Source organism: Triticum dicoccoides, chromosome 2B, assembly GCF_002162155.2.
Source record: "Triticum dicoccoides isolate Atlit2015 ecotype Zavitan chromosome 2B, WEW_v2.0, whole genome shotgun sequence".
Taxonomy (NCBI): Eukaryota; Viridiplantae; Streptophyta; class Magnoliopsida; order Poales; family Poaceae; genus Triticum; species Triticum dicoccoides.
This window is the reverse complement of record NC_041383.1, coordinates 678,009,026-678,025,310: the sequence shown is the minus strand read 5'-3', so window position 1 is coordinate 678,025,310 and position 16,285 is coordinate 678,009,026. Positions and strand designations below refer to the sequence as shown.

General features: G+C 44.2%; 1 pseudogene; it reads right to left on the bottom strand.

Moving 5' to 3' along the window:
* Positions 1–1,307: 1,307 nt before the first annotated feature.
* LOC119365557 lies at positions 1,308–7,441 on the bottom strand (annotated as a pseudogene).
* Positions 7,442–16,285: the final 8,844 nt, after the last annotated feature.

Genomic DNA, 16,285 nt, shown 5'->3' with positions numbered 1-16,285 from the left:
CCCGCAAACCTCCTTCGGTGGCTCAGAGTCTCTGCCGTTTCCACTACCTCCTGCGCCTCTGTGTCGGTAGGTTTCATCGTTGCCATAGTATATATATATATATATATATATATATATAGAGAGAGAGAGAGAGAGAGAGAGAGTGAAATGAGGTGAGACGCGGAGAGGGAACGAGAAAGCGAGAAAGGAAGGGAGACAAGAACGGCTCGTCTCCTGTGTTGCCGTCTAACATTGTCTAGGGGCAGCTGTTACTCCACGTCCGCAAAAGCGGGATCCACCTGTCATAAACATCATCAAAACGCCATAACCGTCGATAAGTATTTTATGTAACGAGATTACCTATATACCGGGGCTATTTGTCACAAATTCGTGAACCGGTGGTTTCTGCAGACCCAGCCCTCGATGTGGTGGTTTCGTGTAATTAACTCGTGTTTTCAAGTTCAAATTTTCCTTTTAATGGAAGCAAATTCGGATTTGGGACCCCATATCTTGTGTGGGCATGTCACATGTGGTGTTTCTTGGTTCGTTGAGCAGGGGATTCCTGTATGCCACACAAATCGCATCTCTTTTGGTGCGATCGATGTTCATTTTAGCGTAGGGTAACATGTACAAACTAGGCTCAACAGTTGCACATGTTTGTAAGTTACGTCGTGGGCTTGACATAACGTCCAAGCATCCTGAATGGATGTGATCTCAGCTCTCTTTTCTGTGAAAGACCCCGGATGGCATATGCTGAATTGCCGGTGGAAGAACCTATCTTTGGGGTTAAGCTGGCGACGTTGAGTGTTTACGAAGCCAGGAGGGACCATCGGTTGTTGTCTGGCATATCTAAACGTCACATTCCTGAATCACACCGGACGTTGATAGGTTTATTACAAGCAGCTTCTGTCGAAGTCCTGCGAAATTCGCACACCAATATCCTTATTCTGGCAGCATCAACACCTCCTTCTGCCGAACTGAAAGCACCGCCGTTTTACCGGCGATTAAACTCGTCACCGGGGACAACCGAAAGGCGATGACAACTAAACATAAGATGCTTTTCCCCCAAAAGGTTTACGTTACACGACTGCTATGGAATATTATATCACAACTTGCAAAACGTGGGACACAATTGTTACACCACACTCCCCACTCAGCCACACAAAAGGTGACTAGGACGGGAATTATGAAGCATGCATAACGGCGTCCAGATCGCAGATCCAACAATTGCAAGTGGAACAAGCGGCTTTATGGCTGGGGGGCGCACAGCCGCCGTGGAAGACAATCAAGGCAAACCAAGCAAGCGGATAAGGTGGCCTGCAACAATTTCTGAAACTAAAAGCTTGGCTGTGGACTCCATCAGAAAACTGAAACAGATCGCTCGTACACGCCTGAAGCAAGCATGTCTTTTCGACTCGCCAAAGAATACATTCTGTACAGTGTCTGTCATGAAGCAAAATAAATGTGATTCGGCAGATACAACAGCAGCTACAAAATTGGTGGCGCGAAGAGAGGCCCGGCCAGTGTCAACTGTTTACGCCTCGACAGAAACAGCTTTACTGTCCCCGTTGGAAGAAGCCTTCACCTTCTTGCTACTTTTCTTGCTTGATTGGCTTGTTTTGCTGGATTTTCTCTTCTTGCTCGACTTCTCCGGGGTCTAGTGCAGGCTCTGCCGGCACGATCTCAACATTGTCCATTGACGTGTCGTTTGTAACATCTTTGGTTGTGCCCGCATCTACGTCTGGGTCTACGACAGACATCCGGGTCAAGGTGTAGTCCAGCAAAAATGTGCTGCGTACAAGTCTGTCGACTCTGCTGAAGTGTCTTTGCGAATATGGAATAAGGCCCTCGAGGAGCTCACTGATGCCTTTTATCTGCACAAACAAATGAGATGTCTCAGGAAAAGGGTAACAGTTTGTCACAGATTATCAATGTGCTCTTCAATACAACTCTTCAAAAAGAAAAAGGTAAAGTACCTCCAGGATATCAGTGGGAGGCAAGCTCCTCAACACCCGAAAAAGCACAAACTGTGCAACATGACAAAACTTGGGCTTTGTATTCCATTCACGTATATACTCAAGAAGCACGCGAAGCCCTTCCTTTGGGAGACCAAGAAGGGCCTTTTCTATAGGGTCCTCTGGATCAGCTTTCCTGTAGAGACAACAATATATCAAATTTATATACAAGAAAAGCAAAGTGACCTCCTTCAAAGATGACTACCTGCAAAGCTGTGAGAATAACTCAAGAAGCCTGCGTGGTCTTCTAAGCTCAAATGCGAGTTGTATTGCTCTTGTATAGTCAGAATCTGACACTGCATTTTCCAATTCCTGGCCTCTTAAAACTTCCTCCTCCTGCAACAATAAAAAATGCAGATAAGTATTGCACACCGATCCAAGGAGCCATTGTAAAGATCATGTCTCCAGTGTTGTTATATTCTGGAAAAAAGAATGAATTCGGTGTTGTTTGCCCAAGAAATTAAACAAAGACAAGATCTCGCATCCATAGCTTTATCCTGAAAGTATAGTAGAATATTGCACTTGCCTTCTTAAGGAAATCTTCCTGCTTATCTTCCATCGTGCAATCGTGCCAAAGGTTAAGATCAGAATCAGTTCCACCAGTAGCAAGCATTTCAGTTTTCTTGCCAACAGCCAATGCCCAAACCTGTTGAATAATTGACAATCAGTTGGGGAACCCTTACTAAGCATTGAGCAAGGGGAAAAAAAACCTGTATTGCCTACGAATGGTATTTAAAATTTACTAGTGAACTAACTTTCCAAAGTTTATGTTAGATAATAAGGCGGATATTAGAAAGTTTTCATAAAATCATACATATTATCAGAGATGAACTGGTTAATAAAGCTAAGCAAGTCGCAAATTAGCACACAAAAATGATGGCAACTGGCGAGGCTAATGAATCACACAGCCAAATGCCACATTATCACACTGCTCTAGAATGAAACAGAACACCAGCAATTTCTGTTTCACTGAACACAAGTAGGTTCATCACTCAATTCTCTTGAATACCGGTACAGGAATTCAATGCATAGTGTTTTAGCTGCCAAAAATGCCCCATAAAGACTTTCAACATATACAGAAAAAACTATGTTCTACAATATAAAAAAATGTGGATGATCTACTGAGCTCGCATTACAGATGATAAACAAGGCAGAGCCAGATAGCACACCTTCCCATCGTGCTTGTCATACGTAGCAATGCACTCATTCATTTTTATCGTCCATAGCTTCACTAGACCATCACTTCCTACAGTAAGGACGTCACAACAAGAGTCAACCGAGTTACACCACCCAACACCCCAAAAAATACAATAAAACGTGCTTATTTCTTATTACCACAAGAAACAAACTGAGTTCCACGTGAAAGGAATGAAGCTCTTAAAACACTTGACGTATGACCCTCGAATGTCTTCAGGCATGAGCCATCAGCAACATGCCATATTTTGACAGTTTTGTCGCCAGATGATGTTATGACACATTGTTCAACAGGGGAAAACTCAACTGACCAAATGCCTCTTTTATGCCCTTTAAGGACAACAGAGGACACTAGGTTAGGGAGTTTCCATATGCTTGCAGTTCGGTCCTACAGAATCATGGTAATGAGATCTGACAGTTCAATGAGGCAAGTCAAAAGAGTCTTCAAGATAAGTAGCATATACTCAATCTCACCTCCGAACCACTGCAAACAAGGCCGTCATTAGGTGAGACAGACAGAGAATTAATATCTTTATCATGTGCAGCTACACCAGCCTTTGCTTTGAGAGGAACTTCACCGCCAGCATCAATGAGTGTATCATCCCAGGTCCAAACCTTGATGGTTCGGTCACTAATGATAAGGCAAACTTATTTTAGAAGAACATTAGCAATAACGGATAGAGGGAAATGGACAAGGGAAGTATCATTCTTGTAAGAAACTGCGGTGAAGAAAGACTGGAAGTGTTGAATAGTTCCACTCATTCCAGAATTTGGACTTGAGCGTTGGTTCAATTCGACATGTTTGCATCCACAAGTAAAACTAGTGAGGTTCTCTAGAACCGATGAACAAATCACCAAGAAGGTCACGAGTTGCCTACATGCATTCCCATGGCTAGTTGACTAGTTGGGCTGTTCAATGCCTACACTGCTACATACAATAAATCGATATCAAAAGGCAAAGTCAATTTCCTTAGAACACCCACCGGCCCATAGACATGCAAAACCCAACCAAGACGTGGCATCTCAACAGTTCTCAAGACTGTCATACGTCTAGAAGAAGAGTCACGATTGATCACTGAGGAAAAAAATATCACTCAGCTCTGAAATGGAACAGTTATGATTTTCAAACTAACCTGCTGCCACTAACAAAAAAGTTCTTCGACTTCTTTGAGAAAGCAACACAACCAATAGCTCCTAGATTGCCTTTGCCAGTACCAATACAGCTTCTCTTTTCCATATCCCACAATCTTACCTGTGAGATACCAAATGTTACATCCAAAATGGGGAAAATGACAAAGGAGTAATAACAGTTAACCCACAAAAAATGTATGTTAATTCAGCAATATCTTTAGGCAGGAAATGACACTTACAGTATTATCTTTGCTCCCAGTTACAACAAGTGTCTTCCCAGAAGCAGAGACACAAGTGTCAAGGCAAACAACAATTTCAGTGTGGCCCGCCAGCACATAAGAACATGACATTGATGCAACGTCATAAACGCGGACCTGCAAATGAAGGAAATGGTGTGAGAAATTGGTTACAGGAAGTCCACAAGAACTGTAATATAAAATTATTCACGCACCTGCTCCAAGTTGGTGGCAACAGCAAGATATTGTTCCTCTTCCCCAACGAACTTCAAATCAAGAATCTCGTCATTATAACCTATTAGGCGTTTATATAGGTTCAACTGGAATGTCCCTTCATCAGTTCTTGTACAAGAATAGAACAAAAATTGTTGATCAGCGGTAACACATAGAATTCCTTGATCATCTGGCAACATAATAGTAGCCGTAAAGCCCCTTCTAGATTCCTCGTTTTCTGAGTTGATGGTTACATCAGATGACTGCTGCTCAAACATGCAGACAGCGCTGTGGAATGACCAGAAAAGCAATTGAGAAATGCATTCTAGATGGACATGAGTGAAGCATTTAAGAACTGTATATGCAAGATCAATGTACCTTTCCAAGCACCATATGCGCACGATTCCGCGTTCACCAACCGTAAGAAAGTAACCATCAGTTTTTTCCTTCAACTTTGCCGCTTCGGCACCCAAACAAGCCAAGATGCCACTCCCTGGTCCAATGAAGGAAACACCTTCTATCATTTCATATGCTGGTATTGTCTTCTTTGAGGCATACTTCCGAAGATCCCACACATTCACAACCTAACGTTTCATCCACTCAAATTGTTGGTGGCTCAGGACAGAAATATGCATTACAAATTTACAATTTATATACTGGTGAATATCGGAATGCTAGCCATGCAAAAGTATCTAGTCTAGACAAATAAAAAGCATGATCGTAACTAGCCCCATCCCCCACAAGGCCATGAAGATCATTTATTTTATGACTGTTGCAATCAATTTCAAACCCCAACTTTTCCAGTGTCAAGCAATTACAAACCAATGGTACTCATGCATCATCAAAGTATAAGCTAGCACGCATAGAAATATGAAAAATCAACTTATAAACATAGGAGGAATTTAAGCCAGATTTCAATCCTTCTGCTATACCTTATCCCTCCCTGCACTGAGCAATGTTAGCCCATCTTCTGATAATGCCAATGAAGTCACTGTTGAAAAATGTGCGTTAAGCACAGCAATGCATTTTTTGCTTTCAAGGTTCCAAACGCGCACTGTGCCATCATCACTTCCTGAAAATAACTAGACATCGAAAAAATAATGAGGCTGTAAATACCGCGAATACATAGAAAAATAAAAGGATATATCACTAAAACCAACAACAGCTCAGTGGGGCTAATACTGAGTTACTTGCACCAACAAGAAAAAAGTTCGATTTCAATTGACCCTGTTCACTTAAGTAATTTATCTCCAAAATCACACTCACCAGAAGGCGCTTTGGATCTTTGTGGAACATTATGGTTGTCACAACACCTGTATGACCTCTAAAGAAATGTGTGCAAAATCCACCATCCACATCCCACACGCACACCTTCTTGTCTGCTCCAGCAGTTGCAAGCAACCCACCAGAGGCATGGCATGCCATGGCCATAACAGGACCATCATGTCCCTGTACGACATATAAAAAAACAAATGAGCATACCTTGGATGTCAATATTGAGGAACAAAAGGAAGGCAATACTAATATACTCAAATGAAACATATAGTTATGGAAGATGTTAACATTTATATATGAAAATCCTCCATTCTGTCACTGCTGTCACCACTACGAAACAGGAATTGATGCACAGCCATTCATGCAAGATGTAGCAAAAGCTAGATTTATCATATTAATATGCATGCCTTATAACACTGTGATGCAAAGCATCAATTAACAGACTGTCAGGTATCAGGAGGTGAAGCTCCCTGAGAGTCTAGCACCTGCTTGCAACATTTTTTTATTACTTCCAACAACACAAGCTAGGTAAATTTTCCAGAACTAGCTATTATGCGTTTCCATAAGAAGGTGCAGCTTTTAGAATTCCTGGAGCAAGCTACCAGTTTTGTGTGAATATCTCGGGTGAAGAGCATGGGTTGGTCCACTGCTGTTTCCTGATTTTTCCACGGCGCTTTAGTATCTCTTGATTCATGAGATATCTGAGAAGGTGATCGGGCATCCATTCATTCACCACCCTATTTGAATTCATATGCACACAAGAGTGCCAGCGTATGCTCAATTTCACATGCGCATAAAATTGATACACTATGCTTGATTCCACATGCGCTAAAAATTGCACCTGAGCACCCTTTCTTATTAGTTTCACCGATCAAATTGGGAGCGAGGAGCTCCTTAATAGTAGGCATTAGGATTAGGATGCGATTAGCATTAGGATGCAACATTTCAGATAGGAGGCAACACAGTTAAGCGCCACAGAACACATGAAGATCAGAAAAGTACCTTCCAGCTGCGGATGCAGGTGCGGGACGCGAGGTCCCAGACCCTAATAAGCTTGCTGTGGCCAGCAGCAAAGAGGAGTCTGGAGTCGGGGGACAGCGCGATCCCCGTGACGGCCTCCGAGTCGCCGTCGATGGGCTCCCCGATGGCGGAGGCGTCGGCGGCCGACACCACGCGCAGCTAGCTGCCGCAGGCGCACGCGAGGAACGTCTCGGCGTCGCCCTCGCCCTCGCCTTCGCCGCGGGGGCCGCGCCCGACGGCGAACGGCCCGCCCGTGTAGAACTGCTGCAGAGAGCGGTCGCAGCGGTAGTTCTTCTTGGGCCCCTGCGACAGAGCCATGGCGTTGCGCGTCGGCGGCGGGGTAGTCGGAGCTAGGGTTTTGCGGTGATGGCGGCGGCGGCGGCGCCAGAAGGGGCAAGAAGGGTTTAAGAGCTCGAGAGTGGGCAAAATTTCATGTTTTTTTACGGCGAGTACTACGCGCCGGCGTGCCGGCCGAAACTTTCGGCCGGTCCACTGCCAGCCGCATGATTAAAACAATTCATACCGTACGATTGAATTAAAAAACGAATCGTCGTCTACCTGTTACTCTTTCAACGACGCAGAGAAAAATCTCTCTTCTGCCATTGACGTTCCTAACAACCTTGATTGCCATGGTTACGAGAGCGCCCCCACCTTGAAGTGTCGCCGATTCGCCGACACTCGCCTTCCCCGCCGGCTCGCCGCCACTCGCCTTCCCTGCCGGTTCCAGCAGGGCGCCGCCGCTGCATCCAGTTGTCGCCCTCGTTGTAACGTCCGCCATTTGTAGAACGCATGATGCCTCTGTCCTTGTAGCAACTATTCGCCGCCGTCGTAACACGCCCGTCGCAGCAACACCACACCGCCGGCCATAGCTCCCGATGTCGCCACTCATACCATCGTCAGCCGGCGGCGCCGGTTTTTGAAGATTCACGGTGGAAGCTTTTTTTTACACCGGTTGAAGCTTTTTTGCTGTATGGTTGAAGCTTTTTTCAAAGCTCTTTTTCACACGGGTTGAAGCTTTTCTTGATGCTGGTTGAAGCTTTTCTCCACGTTTGAACCTTTCCTCTACGCCGGTCGTAGCCCTTTTCCATGGTTGAAGCTTTTTTCTCCGATGTAGCAAAAAATTCCATCAGTTCCAGCTTCTAGTTTGCTGGTTGCAGCAAACTTTGCGTCGCAGTTCGTCGTCATGGCAGTGCCCCATGCCGGTTGCAGCAAAACAGTTGGCCAGTTCCAGCATATTGTGGTGTCGTTGGTAGCAAACGAGGTTGCCGGTTGTAGCTCCTCCTGCTGCAGGTTCCAGCAACGATGCCGACAGCTTGTAGCACCCACGGTGGCCGGTTCCAGCACCCATGGTGGACGCCAGCAGCTTGTAGCTTTGGCAGGAGGCGCCCCCAACAAACCTCACCATTGACGCCCCTAGCAGCTTGTCCATGGCGCAAAAAATACCCCCTTCCTAGATGGCTTTGAATCCGGCCATGGCCTGCGCCCAGCAGATGAATCCGGTCATGGAGCTTGCAGCAGCAAGGCACCGCCACACGATGATCTATTTTGGGAGGTCCCCACCGTGGTTTGCTGATGGGAGGAGGGGGGAGCATGGCGCAGACACAGAAAGGGGAGAGAGTAGCCAGAACGGAGATGAGATGCGACCGGTGGAGAAAGAAGATAAGAAAGAGAAGCTATTTCTAGACGCGTGGGACCGAGCGTGTGGCGCGCGTGTGTGCGACCGGCGGAACGTTTCAGCCGGCGCCCCGGCTGGAAACGTTTCCCTTTTTTTTACCCTTTTCTGGTCTAATTCCGAGATCTGACCCGTTTGATTTTTATTTTTTGAATCTAACCCTTTTGCCTACCACCAGGGGTCCTGGCGGTAGCCCCCTACACCCTACCGCCGGGGTCCCTGGCGGTAGGTGACGGGACGGAGCGTAACGTCCGTCAGCTGCAATTGACGTGGCAAAGGGGCCTACCGGCACAGACCCTGGCGGTAGGCTACTAACACCTACCATATTTTGTTGATTGTCATCTTAAACCCGTATATTCATGTAGGATGGACATTGCAGCTATGAGTCTGGCGGTAGCGTGTGAGAAGATTGTAGCGGAGCGACAGCATGGTATGACGAGGGAGCTTCAAGCATGGTTAAAGAGTTGTGATGATTTAAATGCGGCCATGATGGATTTTAGCAAGTACTCCCTCCGTTCCTAAATGTAAGTCTTTGTAGAGATTCCACTATAAACCGCATACGGATGTATATAGATACATTTTAAGTTTAGATTCATTCATTTTGCTCCGTATGTAGTCCACCTAGTGGAATCTCTACAAAGACTTATATTTAGGAACGGAGGGAGTATTACATTATCGAGGAACCTTGTGATGGTAAGGACAAAAAAGTTTTTCGGAGGCTTGTGAAAGAAAAAAAAAGATACTTCATGAGCTCTAGGAGCTGGAATCTGCTTCCAGACACGCTTTGGCAATGGAGATTGGGTTCTCTGTCAGCAGAGAAGAATTCCGGGAGCTGAACTTGACAAAACCTGGACAGGTCATTGGATGGGCAATCACACAAGGCGTGTCAGAGAATCCGGACTGCCGTGCTCGATGGGGCTGGTTCCGCGAAACGAATGGTGTGTTGGAGAATTGGGCGGGATCCGTGGACTTTGTACTGAAGCCTAATCATGAGCGTGACGAACAAATTGTACGCCTTATACGTTTTAGAGCTATTTTTCGGTGTAGAAAATGTATGCTCGAGCTTGAGCTTGTAATTTGAACCCATATCATTCAAACCAGTAGATGTTTTAATTCATTTGAACAAGTGTCATTTATGGATGTAATGAACTATGGTGAGTTATGTATGTCCTTGCTACTTAATTATTTCTGAATATCATTTGTGGATGTTAGTTCATATAAGTTTGTAAAAAAAGGGTGAAATAACTCTGTTTTGAGGGGGTTGGCACCCTACCGCCAGGGGGTTTGGCGGTAGGCTAGCCAACCCTACCGACAAAAACCTAGATCGGTCACAACAACTAACTGAGGGGGGTTCGTGTTGGGGAACGCAGTAATTTCAAATTTTTCCTATGATCACGCAAGATCTATCTCTAGGTGATGCATAGCAACGAGAAGGGAGAGTGTTGTCTACTTACCCTTGTCGACCGAAAGTGGAAGCGTTATGACAACACGGTTGATGTAGTCGTACGTCTTCACGATCCGACCGATCCTAGCATCGAAAGTACGGCACCTCCGTGATATGCACACGTTTAGCTTGGTGACGTCCCATGAACTCTAGATCCAGCTGAGGTCGAGGGAGAGTTTCGTCAGCACGACGACGTGGTGATGGTGATGATGAAGTTACCGGCGCAGGGCTTCGCCTAAGCACTACGACAATATGACCGAGGTGGAAATCTGTGGAGGGGGACACCGCACACGGCTAAACAATCAACTTGTGTGTCTATGGGGTGCTCCCTCCCCCGTATATAGGGATGTAAATGGTACGGATAATTTCCGTTTCGAATCCACATCCGCATCCGTTTTTAAGGATACGGTATGCACTTTCACAAATCTGACGGCTACGGATTTTGGTCAACCGAACATCCGATGAATGTGGTAGTGGATACGGTATCGATAATATCCGACGGATGTGGATTATCCAGTATTTTTTGCAGATTATCCTGTGTTATCAAATAGGATTATCCGATAAATGTGGTCCACTCGACAAGCCCAAATACCCAATTAGGCCACTGATTAAAATCATCACATATAAATATCATATAACCCCAACCCTAATAGCCCCATGGTACGACTGTACACATCACATGTACGTACAAGCATGGCCAACTGACTTGAGAACACATATTGTACAAGCTCATTTACCTAATATTTAAATAGATTTTTATTATAGACTAGAGAACACTATATGTCTAATGTCTTGCTTGCTGCAACGTGTAAGCTATTAATTTCATTGATGAGTAAAATTTATTGGTTACTTATATATTGTCCTTCTTTGCATAGATCATGATAGATATTATGGAAAATATGTACATAGCTTTTTTTTATCCGTTTTCAGCCTGAGTCCGCTCCGCTTCCGCTCCGAATCCGTAGTCCGATATAATTCGTATTCGAATCCGCATCCTGTCATTATCCGATCCGCTCCGAATCCAACAAAAAAATATGGTAAAGGATATGGTAAAGGCATTATCCGATCCGTTTACACTAGTGCAGAACCGGACTTTAGTGCCGGTTCGTGACAGCCTTTAGTGTCGGTTGGCGAACCAGCACTAAAGAGTGGGGACTAAAGGCCCCCCCCCCTTTAGTACCGGTTCGTCACGAACCTGCGCTAAAGTACAAACACGTGGCACGAGCCAGGCCCGTGTGCGTGTAGGACATTAGTACCGGTTGGTAACACCAACCGGTACTAAATGTTTGGGTGTTTTTTTTTAATTTTTGCTTTAATTTTGTGTTTTCAATTTGGCTTTATTTTCCATTTAATTCTTTTTTGTTTGCTGGTATTTCACGATACTACAAATTGTACACGTTATGCATATATATTAAATAGATTTTCTCGTACGTAGAACCACATATATATATATATGTATATATATATCATCGAATATCTCACAACCAACGCCATTAACTATTCACACATATACACATGTATATACATATACAATTTCTACTACATTTTGCCTTGGTGCCTTTGGAGCACGATGACAAGTGGTTCAAGGGGGCGGTAGCGGGTAATAGTATTCTTCTTTCGGATCTATGACCTGGTCGAGCAAAAATCCGGCTATTTCCTCTTGAAGTGCTTGTATGCGGTCTGATGGTAGGAGCTTATCCCGCACCGATCTGAACTGTTAAGAAGGAGATCAATATGCATGTGTGTTAGTTGTGTGACTAGATATCGATAATGGTGTGAATAGTGTTCTGACAAAAACATACCCAGTCCTGTCTATCAAATCTGCTCCTTTCGCACGTCATCATGCGAATGTTCTCGCAAACGTAGTATGCACACAGATTATTCCCTTTCGTCTGCCTCAGGGCCTTTACGAGAATGGAATTGAATCAGATAATGATTAATCAAGCATAATAATTAATTAATGATATTGAAACAAGAATTAAAGAGATGGTAGCTAGCTAGTACTACTTAATTACTTACCTTGGGTCGACGCCAAAACAACTTTTTTGGCCATTCTCCTGGAGTCACCGCGATGAACTTTGCCCATGCCCTGCCCGCCGGCAAAGAAAATTAATAAAGGGGTTATTAAATAGTTCATATCAGGAACTAATAGTTAATAATGATTAAAATTACCTGTTGACTATCCCCTTCACGATGGTGAAGTCTTTATCTTCTTTAGTTAGTGAGTCCAGTAATTCAACTTTTCCTTCCTCAACTTTAATGTCTACCAAGACCCAGTGCCAACTGCATACGCACACGTTTGCATGTCTTAATTAAGCGGGCATGTGCATAAAATTAATTAACTACCGTAAACGGTATACATTTAATTATTAACATCTAGCTAGCTAGTAAGCAAAAACAGAATTTGTAGTACAAGACAGTGTGACTCACAGGAAGTCGTAAGGAAGTAGTATATCTTCGAAGGTATTGAGGCGCTTCAAGAACTCTATCATGCTTTCCTCTACAGCAGCTTTACAATGTTCAATCTCCCATATGTCCTGATTAATGGTATTTGGGTCAATGAACCCAACGCCATAGCGTCCAGCTTTTTTCATTTCATACATCTTCATCCTGCATATAATACCACAGAAAAAGAATATAGTGAGGATAATTACATGTAATGATTGATCAAAATTATCACTACATAACTAGCTTGAGACTTAAATAACAGAAAGAAATCACTTACAGACAATAGCAACTGACGATAGACTTGTCGAGTGCGTCTTGATTAAATAACTGAAATAGTTCTGGATCGAGCTTGAGCTCGCTTCCTTCTGTAGTCATGCTCGATGTGCCTTCCTGATTTGGCGCTCATAGTCCGAGTCAACAGGCTTGGGAGCTGGTTCTCTAGCCATACGAATGAAGTGGTCAATTACTTTCTCAGGCACTTTCTCCTTTGGCGGCGGTGCCGGTTTCGGTCCAAAATGGGCGTCCACTTGGGCTTGCACTATGGCTGTGTTTTGCTCCTTAGTCATGTCGTAAGGCCTCTGAGGAAGAGGAGCGAGGCTTGGACCATATTTATATCGCTTGCCTTCGCCTGTACTTCCTGAACTACCTCGACTCATACCGCTACACACCAAAGCCGCGGGATGTCTCTTCTGCGATTGCTGAGACGGCGGAGACGGCTGACGTGGAGTTGGACCAGGAGAAGTGGCCTGATGATGTGCCGGACTTGAAGCAGGAGGTGTGGCCTGACACGGTGCCGGACTTGCAACCGGAGAAGTGGCATGACGCTGTGCCGAGCTTGAAATCGGAGGAGTCAGCTCACGCGTTCGGGGACTTGGAGGAGGTGGCGGACTTCGAGGAGGAGTCATCTCACGCGTTCGTGGACTTGGAGGAGCGGGAGTCTGTTGACTCAGTGGCGTACTTCGAGGAGTCGGCAGACGACGCGGTGTCGGTGGACTTCGAAAGATTATGCAATCCTTTCTCCATAGGATGATACGATGTATGGCCTCTCCGAGTGTGCGCTCGTCTTCACCTCCAGGAATGTCAAGCGTTAGCCCCGAATATGGGTCCACCACTTCATCAACCATGACACGAGCATAGCCCTCTGGAATCGGGATGCAATTGTAGGTTGCTTCGGGGGTAACTGGAAAAGCAACGCCGTCCGCCACCTTCATGGATATGTTCTTCATTTTGGAGTGTAGATCGCAGTTAGTGTTCTCTATGATGTCATCCACAGGGTATTTATCCAGCAGTGTGTCGCCCGGGGCAGAACCAACGCTGCTTCTCGGCATGGATGGGAGGGTGCTATCCAATGCTGGACGATCATCCGCTTGCTGCTGCCGCTGCTGAGACCCCCTTTCCTGGCTAAGTGAGTCAATCTGCTGTTGCTGCTGCTGGAATTTGAGTGCCAGGTCCGCGTGCCTTGCTTCTACGCCTTGAAGGGATTATGCGTCCTGCTTCCTCTGCTCCTCCTCCAGCTTCCTTTTCTTCTCCTCCTCCATCTTCCTTCTTGCACGGCTCCTGTAGTCCTCGTTCCATTCTGAAAAGCCCTCATACCAGGGAATAACGCCCATGCCTCGTGTTCTTCCTGGGTGTTCAGGATTTCCCAGGGCGCGCATAAGCTCGTTGTTCTCTCTGTTGGGCGTGAACACCCCCCTTCGAGCTTCATCTATTGCGTCAATTATATTTTGTTTGGCTCCTTTTAGACTTGCCTTCCGTGAAACTCCGCCTGTCTTCGGGTCCAACGCTCCCCCATGCGCATAGAACCAAGTTCTGCACCTGGGGGGCCAGTGCCGGGTAACCGGAGTGACCCCTGCATCCTCCATCTCTTGCTCAGACTTATCCCACTTAGGCAATGCCAGCGCGTAGCCACCTGGACCCAGCCTATGGAACTACGTCTTTCTTGCGGCATTTGCCTTGTTTTTCATCGACCGTTCCTTAGATATTTCTGAATCCTTGAAGGTCACGAAATCGTCCCAATGTTCTCTTTGCTTCTCAAGTGCAAAGATGCTTTTATCTCTAAGTATTTTCCTTCCGCTAAGATCATCACTCTTAGGAACGATATTATGAATTTTAAACAACTTGATCATGAGCATGTTGCCCAATCTTGGGAAAGAATGAAATTGATGCTTCGCAATTGCCCTACTCATGGTTTGAATTTATAGATGATCATACAAAATTTTTAGGCCGGTTTGAACTTTGCTTCTAGAAATCTCTTAGATTCGGCCGCGGGAGGCACGTTTATGGAAATCACGTTGGGTGATGCTACAAAACTTCTTGATAATATTATGGCTAATTATTCTCAATGGCACACTGAAAGATCTTCTAGTAAAAAAGTGCATGCTATAGAAGAAATCAATGTTTTGAGTGGAAAGATGGATGAACTTATGAAATTGTTTGCTACTAAAAACACTCCTTTTGATCCCAATGATATGCCTTTGTCTTCCTTGATTGAGAATAATAATGAATCTATAAATGTGAATTTTGTTGGTAGGAATAATTTTGGAAACAATGCTTATAGAGGAAACTTTAATGCTAGACTGTTCCCTAGTAATTCCTCTAATAATTATGGAAATTCCTACAATAATTATTGTGGTAATTTCAATAAGATGCCCTCTGATTTTGAGAATAGTGTGAAAAAATTTATGATTTCTCAAAAGAATTTTAATGCTTTGCTTGAAGAAAAATTGCTCAAAGTTGATGCTTTGGCTAGGAACATTAATAGACTTTCGCTTGATGTTGATTCTCTTAAAATTGGATCCTCTCCTCCTAAGCATGATATTAATGAGTCTCTCAAAGCAATGAGAATTTCCATTGAAGGGTGCAAGGAAAGAACCGCTAGATTGTGTGCTAAGAAAGATAGCTTTATAAAAGCGTGTTCTTCTAGTTTCCATGAAAATAATGATGCGTCTCCTATTAGATCTATGTTTTGCAATATGAATTTTGATAATTATGGGACTGATGATGAATCAACTTTGCCTAGAAGGCGTCCCCAGAATTCAGAGTTTTTAGATCTTGATGCTAATTTTGGTAAAAGTAAGATTGGAGAAGTCACAACTTTAAATAGCATTGAACCCACTATCTCAAATTTCAAGGAATTTGATTGTGATAATTGTTCTTTAGAAGGTTGTATTTACTTGTTGCAATCCATTGTTAATTCTCCACATGCTTATAGACAAAACAAAGCTTTTACCAAACACATTATTGATGCCTTGATGCAATCTTTTGATGAAAAACTTAATTTGGAAGTTTATATACCTAGAAAACTTAATGATGAGTGGGAACCTACTATAAAGATTAAAATTAAAGATTTTGAGTGTATTGCTTTGTGTGATTTGGGTGCTAGTGTTTCCACGATTCCGAAAACTTTACGTGATATTCTAGGTTTCCATGATCTTGATGATTGCTCTTTAAATTTGCACCTTGCGGATTCCACCATTAAAAAGCCAATGGGAAGGATCAATGATGTCTTATTGTTGCAAATAGAAATTTGGTGCTCGTGGATTTTATCGTTCTTGATAAGATTGCAATCTTTCTTTCCCTATTATTCTTGGTAGACATTTCCTTAGAACGATTGGTGCGATTATTGATATGAAGGAAGGGAATATTAGATTCCAATTTC